Source organism: Phyllobates terribilis, unplaced genomic scaffold, assembly GCF_046119375.1.
Source record: "Phyllobates terribilis strain yellow unplaced genomic scaffold, ASM4611937v1 Scaffold_8__6_contigs__length_399053987, whole genome shotgun sequence".
In the NCBI taxonomy this organism is placed as follows: domain Eukaryota; kingdom Metazoa; phylum Chordata; class Amphibia; order Anura; family Dendrobatidae; genus Phyllobates; species Phyllobates terribilis.
Genome location: NW_027362768.1, coordinates 359,028,694 through 359,041,100, shown reverse-complemented (window position 1 = coordinate 359,041,100; position 12,407 = coordinate 359,028,694).

The following is a 12,407-nucleotide window of genomic DNA, read 5'->3' as shown; positions in this document are numbered from 1 at the left end:
CACTCAGGAGCTGTCAATCAGGGTAGGTGGGTGGAGATTCATGAATGAGGAGGAGGGACACTGAGGAGCTGTCAATCAGGCTAGATGGATGTTTTGTTAAACATATGTATAACAAAACATGTGTAATTGCAATTTTTTTCTGGGAGAAGTACTTCATTTTCGGGAATAATTTCAAGGGTGCCAATACTTTTTGCCTTGGCTTCATATTAAAAGAAAACACATATGCAAGTTCCGTACTGCAGTAATCATGTTTCCAGTTTATTTTTAACACATGACCCAAAAAACAATATCGAAATTGCATTTATTTCACCATTTTATCCCACTTGGGATTTTTATCCCCATTTTTTCAGTATATTGTAAGGTGGTCATTCAAAATAAAGAAGCCCTAATACGGTTATGTTGACAGAAAAGTACAAAAATAAAGTTATGGCTCTTGGAAAAATTGAAGGAAAAAATGAGAGCGCAAAAAAAAAAAAAAAAAAAAGGGTCAACCATCCACATAAAACTTGTGAATAATTTAAATTTTACATTTTTTTAGTAATAACATTTTATTCTTGATATATTAAAGACTGTTTCCTTTGGAGAAAAAAAAAAACAGAAGATCAAAATTTGAAAAAAAATACAACAATTCTTTATTCATTCTATCAATAACAATAGTTTAAATGTCTTCATTGGATACATTACATTGACCCATACCGCCATACCATACACGGATATGGATCGAAATATACTTTATTGACACCCGAAGTAGCCAAGAGTGAACTTCAACAAAACATTAAAGTACGAATCAAGAGGCGTCTCATCCCTGTTACCCAAAATTCTGGGTACACATACAAACAAAAGCTTTTTCCAGTGCAGTTTATACAAAAATCAACATAAATGTAATCTTTTTGTGCTTCTTATACATTTTGCAGCTATTTTTTTTTTTATCTTGAATGCAAAAAAAAGTTATAACATCATCAAAACTGTTGGGAAGTTTTCTTAAAGGCACGGGACAAAAGATGACCCTCAGTGAATTTATTGCTTTATTGAAAATAGGTAAAATAAAAAGGAAGTCAATAAAATCAACATCACTAAAAAAAAACCATTGTCTCAAGGCTTCGCGTGACGCAAAAATTCAATGCAAATAACATGTTCACAGAGGAAGAGAACAGTGTCTCTAGTGCTGCTTTTGGAAGTAACAATCGTGTAAGGGGTTAAAAAGGGGTTGTCCATCTCTAGGAATTTATTTTATTTCCTAGATGCATGTATTTGGGGCTAAAAATGCATTTTTGCTATTGGGTTTTGTTAAAAATGTTGCACCGTTTGGCTTTGTTTCCTTGCACATTCAACTTTGATGTGGTCTGTGGTCAAAAATCAGCTGAGAGGATCTCAGAAAAAGGAAGATAAAAGAGCCATGGCGGGCTTACTGATGGATTCTCAGTTAACTCATTCTGCAGCCTTCACAACACAGAGGTAAAATTTTACAAAATTTTTAATGAAACCCAATGACAAAAATAAATTTTAGCTTCAATTATATAAATAAAATAAATATTGTTTCATCAAAGGCGGACAACCCCTTTAAGAACCTTTCCCCTTGACTTAAGATATAAAGCTAAACTAGAGGCTTCAGGGATCTGCTTCTATGCATATTTTCTTTCTGAGGGAAGGCTTATAATTTGCTCAAAGCCAGTTTGGTGGTCTTCGACAGGAGTAATTTTACCCTTTAGACCCCACATCGAAGATCTCTCACCCAGCCAACGAGAGGGTAGTTGCATATTTTATTTCCCAGGGAGCATTACATGGCCTCTAATGTGCCTGACATGTAAAGATCTAATACCCTAACATATATAACAATACAAATTATATCCTACAATAGATTGGAGACCCTCCCCCACACCCAACACTATTAATAATTAAAGCAAATTAACAGAGGTATTTAAAGGCACTCTAATATGAAGAAGTCCACGCATAGCAGCTCTATCTGGTTTTACTTTAATTTTTGTAAAAAAAAAAGACAAAAATACAATAAATACAATTTGTGACTCGCAGGAAAATGTTATGTTAAACCTAAGGGGCTTTTTGTATAATATGTCAAGCAGATTTATGGTAAAGGTTACATTAGTGCTGCTCGGGAGTCGCAACCCTTGACCAACGATGATGAAAAAAATCGAATTTAAGACGCAAATTTCGGATGTCAGACTTTCTAACAATTTTCTAGATCATTTTGGTAGTGGAGTTAAACATTTAATATGTTCATAAAGATCTTTAAAGAGTAACCATTGTATTCATTTTTATTTAATAAATTAATAGAACACATGACAATAAGAAACTTTGTTATATATCTTATCAGAGAAATCAGCTTCTTTATCCTCCTGGGCTGATATTCCATAAGTCATAGGTAAAATATGTATTCAGTGAATACAGATTTTCCCATTACTGAGATAGGAGATTACAGTTAGTGCTCATAAAGTTCTATGGAGGAGGGAGAAGAGAAGGCTCCTCCCAATCCCCTCTATATAGGACATGACTGTTGATGCTCCGAGAGTTCTATGGATGAGGGACAGGGGGAAAGAAAGAAGGAGCTAAAGGCAGAGCTTCTCCCTCCTCCTCTCCTCTGCACAGATGACAGTTGGTGCTCATAAAGTTCTATAGAGAGGGGAGGACCTAGAGGCAGACACAGACATTCTGCTGCAAGTTCTCCTGAAACAAAAGTTACAGTTCCTCATACAACAATATGAGCACCAACTGTCATTTCTAGGAATGAACGGACCTGTGGAAGTTCGGGTTCTGTTACCCGGCCCGAACTTTATTCCAAAATTCGGTTCGGGTACCAGAATTGTACTCGAACTTGGACTAGAACCCGAATACCCATTGAAAACAATGGTGACCCGGACTTTTGAGTCAAAAAATTCTCTCTCTCACTGCAACGGACTTCCCCCAGAAATCCGAACATTGCAATTGACAATTGACTTCCCCCGGAACTTTGAACATGGTAATGGACCTCCCCTGGAACTCCGAACATTGCAATGTATTTCCCCCAAAACTCTGAACATTGCAATGGACGTCCCCCGGAACGCCGAACATTGCAATGGACTTATCATAGAACTCTGAACATTGCAATGGACTTCCCTTGGAACTCTGAACATTGCAATGTATATCTCATGGAACTCTGAACATTGCAATGTATATCCTCTGGAACTCCGAACATTGCAATGGACTTCCCCTAGAACTCCGAACATTGCAATGGACTTCCCCCGGAACTCCGAACATTGCAACGGACTTCCCCCGGAACTCCGAACATTGCAACGGACTTCCCCCGGAACTCTGAACATTGCAATGGACTTCCCCCGGAACTCTGAACATTGCAATGTATATCCCCTGGAACTCTGAACATTGCAATGGACTTCCCCCGGAACTCCGAACATTGCAATGGACTTCCCTTGGAACTCTGAACATTGCAATGTATATCTCCTGGAACTCTGAACATTGCAATGTATATCCTCTGGAACTCCGAACATTGCAATGGACTTCCCCTAGAACTCCGAACATTGCAATGGACTTCCCCCGGAACTCCGAACATTGCAACGGACTTCCCCCGGAACTCTGAACATTGCAATGGACTTCCCCCGGAACTCCGAACATTGCAATGGACTTCCCCTGGAACTCTGAACATTGCAATGGACTTCCCCCGGAACTCTGAACATTGCAATGTACTTCCCCCGGAATCCTGTTCGGGTTTGCTCATCTCTAGTCATCTCCTATCTCAGTAATGGAAAGATTTGTATTTACTAAAGACAGATTTTACCCGTGAACTGAGAATTTAGGGAATTAAAAGTTTCATTCAGGAGAAAGAAGCGGATTTCTTTTATAAAAATAAGAAACTATAATATAGTTTATGTGTACTATTGATTTATAAGAAAAAAAATAATACAACTCCTTAAGCATAAAAATATATTTTTACTATGAGTAATTTACATTTTTTGAATTTCCAAGCATTCTACAATTTGGTATTTTTTTATTGTCCGTGACAATTTTGTTATTACTGTTGTCAATAGTAATATTCTAGAGTTGAGCAAAAAGATTCACAGGACCCTGGTCCAGCAGCAAATGTCAAAAGTCATGACCGCAAGACCAGAGCCCTTATACCCTCTCTTCTTATCTATCGTCATTCTCAGCACCTCTTCTGATTTGTGACGTCACACCGAGCCCAGTAATAAAAGAAAAAGCCCCGGTGGCGTCAATAAGTACGAAGAGGTTCGGAGGGTTCTGGTCCAGGCACCACGGATTGCCGACCAGGGTCCTGCCAATCTTTTTTCTCAACCCCATAAGTAGAAATGAGCGAACCAGAACTTAAATGGGGGTTTGTGTGTCTAAACTCCAGACACGGACTTCTCCCAGAATTCCGTTCTAATATTCGGAGTTCCGGAGAAATTCCGGAAGGAGAGAATATTTTCCAACACCAAAGTTCGGGTTCCTACTGTTTTCATTGGGGTTCAAGTTTTGGTACAGTTCTGGTACCCGAACCGAACTTTGGACTAAAGTTCGGGTCGGGTACCAGAACCCAAACTTCCACGCGTTTGCTCATCCCTATCCATAAGATCATCATTGCACATTTTTGCTAAAATAATACCATTTATAAAAAATGTGTACATCCCATCCCAGGAAAAGCTTGTCCACATTATTATATTTTCTACTTGTTTTATACTACTAAAAGCATAATTAATGAACACTAAATTATTGTACCCGAGTTTCTATTGAATGCTAATACTGCATCTTCCAGTTGGTAAAAAAGAAAAAATTTTTTTTAAATGTTTGCAATAATTTATTCTTAACTATTATTACTACTGTCATCTCCCATAAAAAAATAAAAAGTTGAGTTAATTTTAAAAGAAAATGATCAAATATTCAAAATTTTTAAATTTGGACACCATTAAATAAGAAAAGTTAAATAAAGAAAAAAATCAATTGAAACCATAAAAAAAAAAAATCGCAATAATACTCGCTTTTAAAAGAAAAGGATCAAATATTCAAAATTTAGAAAATTTGAAAACTATTAAATAAAAAAAAATTAAATAAAGAAAAAAAAATCAACTGAAACCATAACAAACAAGAAAAGTCACATTAATATTCGCTTTTAGAAGAAAAGGATCAAATATTCTAAATTTGTAAATTTGAAAATTATTAAATAAAAAAAAATTAAATAAAGAAAAGAAATGTATTAAAACCATAACGAACGTTAAGAAAAATCAATACGATATTTAGTATTTAAAAATAAAAATGCAAATAGTTTTTTGCATTTATTTTCATCTTCAAAAACAAAATGAAATTAAGTCATATCTATGTAATTTATGCCAAAAAAATGGGATATTTTGAACAATTCAGAAAGTGTGATAAATGCCATCCTATTTTTATAAACCCACGGAACGATTGGTGTAAAATAAAATTCTGCATTTAAAGGTTATTATAAGACAATGTGTTTTTCGGTTTTGGAGCAAAAATTCTAAACACAACCTGAGTCTAATATCACAATTCTAATTTTTACATCATTTCATTCAGAGAAGACTGAAGCTATAATAGTTAGTATTACATTATTTTTAGGATTTTTAATTACTAAGTAGAAGAATATTAGGATCAATCCTAAAAAATCCCCCTAGGGTTACAAATAATTTACCCCCCCCTTCCCTAAATTATTTACATTTCAAGACTCTTGGGTACTAAAGTTTGCTATTCTAAGACTGGAAAGTTTTCTGAAAGTTTTCCTACTCTAAGACTGGAATCTCGCATGAAGTTTTTAAGTAGTTTCTCAAAAAGTGGATCCAGCAGAAATGAGAAGCATAAATCCTTACTTTATTTTTCCAATTCCTTCTGAAGCAACTTCTGGATTTGGATCCAAAAACTGCATCAAAAACTACACCAAAATCAGCCGCAAAAACTTCACACGTGATTCCAGCCCAACGCTATATTCACACAGAGTTTGTTTGCTTAGTTTTCAGAGCAGAAATTGAGCAGAAACTAAAAGTTTTTGAAGAGTTTTGAGAATTAGAGGATGACTTGGAGAGTTTTTGTTGAGTTTATACTCAATTTCTGCTTCCAAAAACTAGAAAAACTCAGTGTGCACATATCGGAAGCTGAGCAAAAACTGTACGTTTTTGAGGCGTTTTGAGATTTGGAGAGTTCATACACAGTTTCTACTCCAAAAACTCCTTGAAAAATTCCATGCGCATATATCCTAAGGATATGTGGACAATTAGTTTTTCGGGGAGGTTTAGGGGCAGAAACCGAGAGGAAACTCTTCAAAAACTGAAAAATGCAAAAATTTTAAAAAATTTGGAGGTTCTGCTCAGTCTCCTTTAAAAAAAAATGTAGCAAAAAGATTGCACATAGCCTAAATCATTCTTCTGGAACTAAAACACTGATAGGCTATGTGCACACGGCATCCTTTAGATGTTGGTGCAGCCGCCGAGTTTTCCCAGGTGAAGACGCTTTCAGGAAAAAGCTGTTGTCTTTTTCAGGTGGTTTCTGGATGGAAAAAGATGCTTTGCCATAGGCTTCTCTGAATTATCAGGGGGTCAGCTACTCATAAACTGTTGTGCTTGGGGAAAAAAATTAAGAAATCCTGACCCTAACTGAAGAAACTTGGCCCTTTCTTTCTGCTGACTGACGTTAGTCCAGGTCGAATCTTTGTAGGTCAAGTATTGAGGAACTTTCAACTCTCCGCACAGAGGACTATTTTATTGAATTGACTGTGAAATAATTCCGCAGCATCTTTTGTTACATCTCTACTTTATACCATTGTTCCATTGTGCCTCATGGGAACGTATGGATCAATAGGTCACTGGGAACTATTTTTTCCTTGGTCAATAGGATGAATCCTATTAAAACAGGAGGGATGCGGGCACATGCCCCACTAGCATCGGGGATGGTAATACCCTAATGACCAGAGAATTGTCACAATCCAAGGCTCTAAGAAAAAAAAAAAAATATTTACTAAAACAGACTTGTCAGGAGAGCTAAAGGATCCTCTTTAAAGGGAATGTGTCAGCAGAAAATTTCCCGTGTCACCAACTTTTTGTGTTAAAAGTATTTTTTAAACACTTTTTGTAAGGGTGCTTTCAGGATGCGTTCAGGCACCCGTTGAGTGGCCCCGTCGGGTATAAAATCCGAATCCACCGCAACACGGGATTCGTAAATTTTTAGGTTTGAAACGTTTTCAAACTGGCCACTGGGGCTACCTTAGTCTCACACTTCATGTTCTTTCAGGAGAAAGTTTCAGCGGTCTCATTATCATCACAGGATAACAATAACTGAAAACTCTTTTCTATACAGTTACAGTAGATAACACAGGAAACACTATTCACAATAGATGATGTCACAGCTCACCTCCTCCTCCTCCTTCTGTACAATGACTGAAAACACCTCTATATACAGTAGATAACACAGGATCCACCATTCACAATAGATGTCACAGCTCACCTCCTCCCCCTCGTGCAATGACTGATAACACCTCTATATACAGTAGATAACACAGGATCCACCATTCACAATAGGTGATATCACAGCTCACCTCCTCTTCTGTACAATGACTGATAACACCTCTATATACAATAGATAACACAGGATCCACCATTCACAATAGGTGATGTCACAGCTCACCTCCTCCTCCTCCTGTACAATGACTGATAACACCTCTATATACAGTAGATAACACAGGATCCAGCATTCACAATAGGTGATGTCACAGCTCACCTCCTCATGTATGATGACTGATAACACCTCTACATACAGTAGATAACACAGGATCCACCATTTACATTAGTTGATGTCACAGCTCACCTCCTCCTGTACAATGCCTGATAACACCTCTATATACAGTAGATAACACAGAATCCACCATTCACAATAGATATCAAAGCTCACCTCCTTCTCTTCCTGTACAATGACTGATAACACCTCTATACATAGTAGATAACACAGGAACCACCAATAACAATAGGTGATGTTACAGCTCACCTCCTCCTCCTGTACAATGACTGATAACACATGTATATACATTAGATAACACAGGATCCACCATTCAAAATAGGTGATGTCACAGCTCACCTCCCCCTCCTGTACAATGACTGATAACACCTCTATATACAGTAGATAACACAGGATCCACCATTCACAATAAGATATGTCACAGCTCACCTCCTCCTCCTGTACAATGACTGATAACACCTCTATATACAGTAGATAACACAGGATCCACTATTCACAATAGGTGATGTCATAGCTCACCTCCTCCTCCTGTACAATGACTGATAACACCTCTATATACAGTAGATAACACAGGATCCACCATTCACAATAGGATATGTCACAGCTCACCTCCCCCTCCTGTACAATGACTGATAACACCTCTATATACAGTAGATAACACAGGATCCACCATTCACAATAGGATATGTCACAGCTCACCTCCTCCTCCTGTACAATGACTGATAACACCTCTATATACAGTAGATAACACAGGATCCACCATTCACAATAGGATATGTCACAGCTCACCTCCTCCTCCTGTACAATGACTGATAACACCTCTATATACAGTAGATAGCACAGGATCCACCATTCACAATAGGAGATGTCGCAGCTCCCCTTGCTCTTCCTCCCATCACAATGACCTTTTTCACACGCTCATTAGATGCTTCAATATAAAAGAGTCTATTGCTGCTAATGTACATGTGAATTTCCTGAAAGAACGGGCAGTTGGAGTCTAGAATATCCACAGTGGTCAGTGTGAAAATTGCAAGATTTCTTTTTTTTTCTTTTAATACAAATGGTAATGAGAAATAATTGCTAAAAAATTGTAAAAAAATAAAATAAAATTAACATAAAAACCTGATTTAAACAGTAGATTATTTTCTGATGATACATCTCCTTTAAGGATAGAAAATCTAATTTTTAGACTCAGGAGGGGGAAAAAAAACTTTAAAAAACGTTGACTGCCTGGAAATCGGCTTTCGCACCACATGGTAAAACATTGAAATTTCACATATTTCTGGAAGCACTTAAGGTTTGACTAGAACATTTGGCAACATCCATGTTTACAATTTATTACACTAATCCGATAAGTTTCATCTAAGCCACACTTCAGTCAGTGCGTAGAGTCCAAAAAATATAGACCGTCCTTTAAGGCACTTCATTCTGAATGAATATTTCTATCGTGACGACTACAAGACAAAAAGTCCTTTCTACACAAGAAAAAAATCAGATTACCGAGCGTTCAGCGTCTGAATATTCCTAATTTTGATCAAAAATACATTTATGACTACGGTTATTGCATAGATCTACATGAATAATTAATACATCAAATCTATCTGTATATCGTGGATGTAGATTAAATACCAAATATATCAATAAGTAACAGTTATGTCAAGATATACCACTTTCCTTACAGAACGCCTTCAGATAAGACCGGAATAAACTGCATTAAAATGTGTTTATTATTCACATTGACCCAAAGAAAAAAAAAAAGAAAAAAGAAAAATTAACACTGAATCATTAAAAAAAAAAAAAAAAAAAAAAAATTTCAAACAAGTTTAACAAACCTCTAGAAATAAATATATAGTTTTCTAAACATTCTAAAATCAATTAATTCCCCTAAAAAAAAAACACCTTTATCCCATAAGAATAATTAAAGATAATAATCCCTAAGATCTCTGTGATAACATAAAAAAAATAACCCTTCTTTACATATATATAAAAAAAATAAAAATAGTTGGCAAAATTGAGCACTGTTAAGATGCATTCGTAAAATATTAAAAAAGGTGCATTTTGACTCATCAAAATTTGTCAAATTATTACACAATTAGAAAATAAAACTTAAAAAAAAGGCAAAATCTATTTTGAAAATGAATAAATTATTTTCTATCAATGAAATCTGTAGCCCCCGATAAGTATTCGCCTTCTTCTCTGCCTGATAACGTTTAGAAAGGATAGACTTTCAAAAAACATTTTACTTACATTTGTGAAAATATTTTCCAAAATTGGATTTTCAGATTTCTTTTTTTTTTAATTTCTTAATTTGCAATTTAAATTTTCAATTTTGTTTGCTAAACTCTTTGTTATAACTGTAGTGATTTTGAATTGAAGGGAAATGGATAAAATATTACAATTATTTCGATAATTTTTAGGGTGTTCTTCTTTTATTTCTTTTCTACAATTTTGTACCGTATTTGAGAACATATTTTGCCAAAATTTGATTTCCAGATTTTTTTTTTTTATTTCTTAAATTGCATTTTAATTTTCAATTTTCTGTTTGCTAAGTTCTTTATTTTAACTGTAGTGATCTTGAAGTTAGGGGAAATCCTGGATAAAATATTACAATTATTTGGATAATTTTTAGGGTGTTCTTTTATTTCTTTTCTAAAATCTTGTACCGTATTTGACAACATATTTTCCCAAAATTAGATTTCCAGAACTTTTTTTTTTATTTCTTAAATTGCATTTTAATTTTCAATTTTCTGTTTGCCAAGTTCTTTGTTTTAACTGTAGTGATCTTGAATTTAAGGGAAATCCTGGATAAAATATTGCAATAATTTGGATTTTGCATTTTCTTTTTTTTTTTCTAAAACCTTGTACTGTAATTGTCAAAATATTTTCCCAAAATTTGATTTCCAGAACTTTTTTTTTAATTGTTAAATTGCAATTTCAGTTTTCTGTTTGCTAACCTCTTTGTTTTAACTGTAGTGATCCTGAATTTAGGCAAAATCCTGGCTAAAGTATTGCAGTTATTTCGAGAATTTTTAGGGTGTTTTTCTTTTGTAAAGCATCACATTCAATACTTCAAGTCTGATAGGAAATGTCATATTGGACGGAATCTTAACTTAATTCTGGAAACAATGTTCTCTCAGCACAAAACAACCTTATGGCGCACTTGACCCATTTTAGCCCTTTAGTCTTTTATTGACGAGGGTGAATAGAGATTTAGGGCGGCCATACACCATAGTCTAAAGTTGATCAAAATGAACTATTTCAACCAAAACAATTGTGCGTTAGGTAAAATTTAGCCATGTGTTATCCAACAGATGATACACAAATAAAATTTGAGTCCAGTAGTTGTTACATTCTTAGAACATTCCAAAAAAAGATTTTCATTCTTTGGTGTCATTGAACATTAACTTTTTTGGCCAAGCTGAACAACTGTATTTGCTCATAGGTACTAAAATACTGTGTGGCTCATTTGTGTAGAGTTTGTTCATCACACAATTACTCATTCAATTGATCTTCAACCATCAACGCACTTCACATTTTTTTGGCCAACTTTAGGGAAGGGTTCCTCCAGAGCGTTTTTTTTGTAACCAAAACTAGGAGAGGAATTTATAAGAATTCATAAGAAACTTTAGGATCTACTCAAATTTTGCTTAAAAGATGAATCAACAAAGTATATATTTCTTCTCTGGACTAATCATGGGCCATCCATATTTGTAGAACCGTAATGTAAAGCCCCATAATTTAGCTATAACATGAAAGTTAATTTTATCCAAGTACAAAGACTTGTTGGGTACAATTGATCTAGAATAAAAAAATTCTCAGGAACCTTTACTACTTTGATGATAGGCATTACTCTGCTCTAGTACTCTAGTATAGGTAAGAGACAATTTGCATATTTCCCAGAGGAGCATAGCAGCTCGAAAAGTCTTCTCACCTTGACGTTCTTAGCATGTCGCTCTCCACAAGGAGAAACGTTACTTCTTAGAATAACCTTGATATTTGTGCCACCCAACATCCCACTGTATCTTTCACTTTTCAACATCTTCCACAATATAATCTAAAATTCCAGTATTTTCTAGACCAACCAACAGGGATCTATGGGTCCTCCATAATCTTTAAAGGACACTTCTAAGTCATGACCTCATGCAGACATACACTACTCTGCATAATAAAGGCTCCAGAAAATCCCATTCATGTCAATGGACAGAGATGACTATGAACAAGGATTGGACCTTAGCTGAATATTGGTGGAATCTCAATTTCTACACTTTCACTTTATGGATTCTGTTAAATTTTTCTGTCCTGATGGTGATGGTGGTGGTGTCCCATCGTCATCACTTCCACTTTATGAATGTTGCTACTTGCTCTACTATGATGGTGGTGGTGGGTCTCCCTTGTACTTTTTTTTATTTTTCAATTTTTCATCTCTGATAATGGTGGGCTCATCTCATCTTCTATACTTCTACTTTATGAATGTTTTTTCCCACTTGCTCATCTATGATGGCGGTGGTGGGTGTCCCTTGTACTTTTTTTACATTTTCATATCTGATGGTAGTGGGATCATCTTCTATGCTTTCACTTTATGAATGTTTTTTTCTACTTGCTTTTCTCTGGTGGTGGTGATGCGGGGTGTCCCTTGTACTTTTTCTTTTTGATGGTGTTGGGCC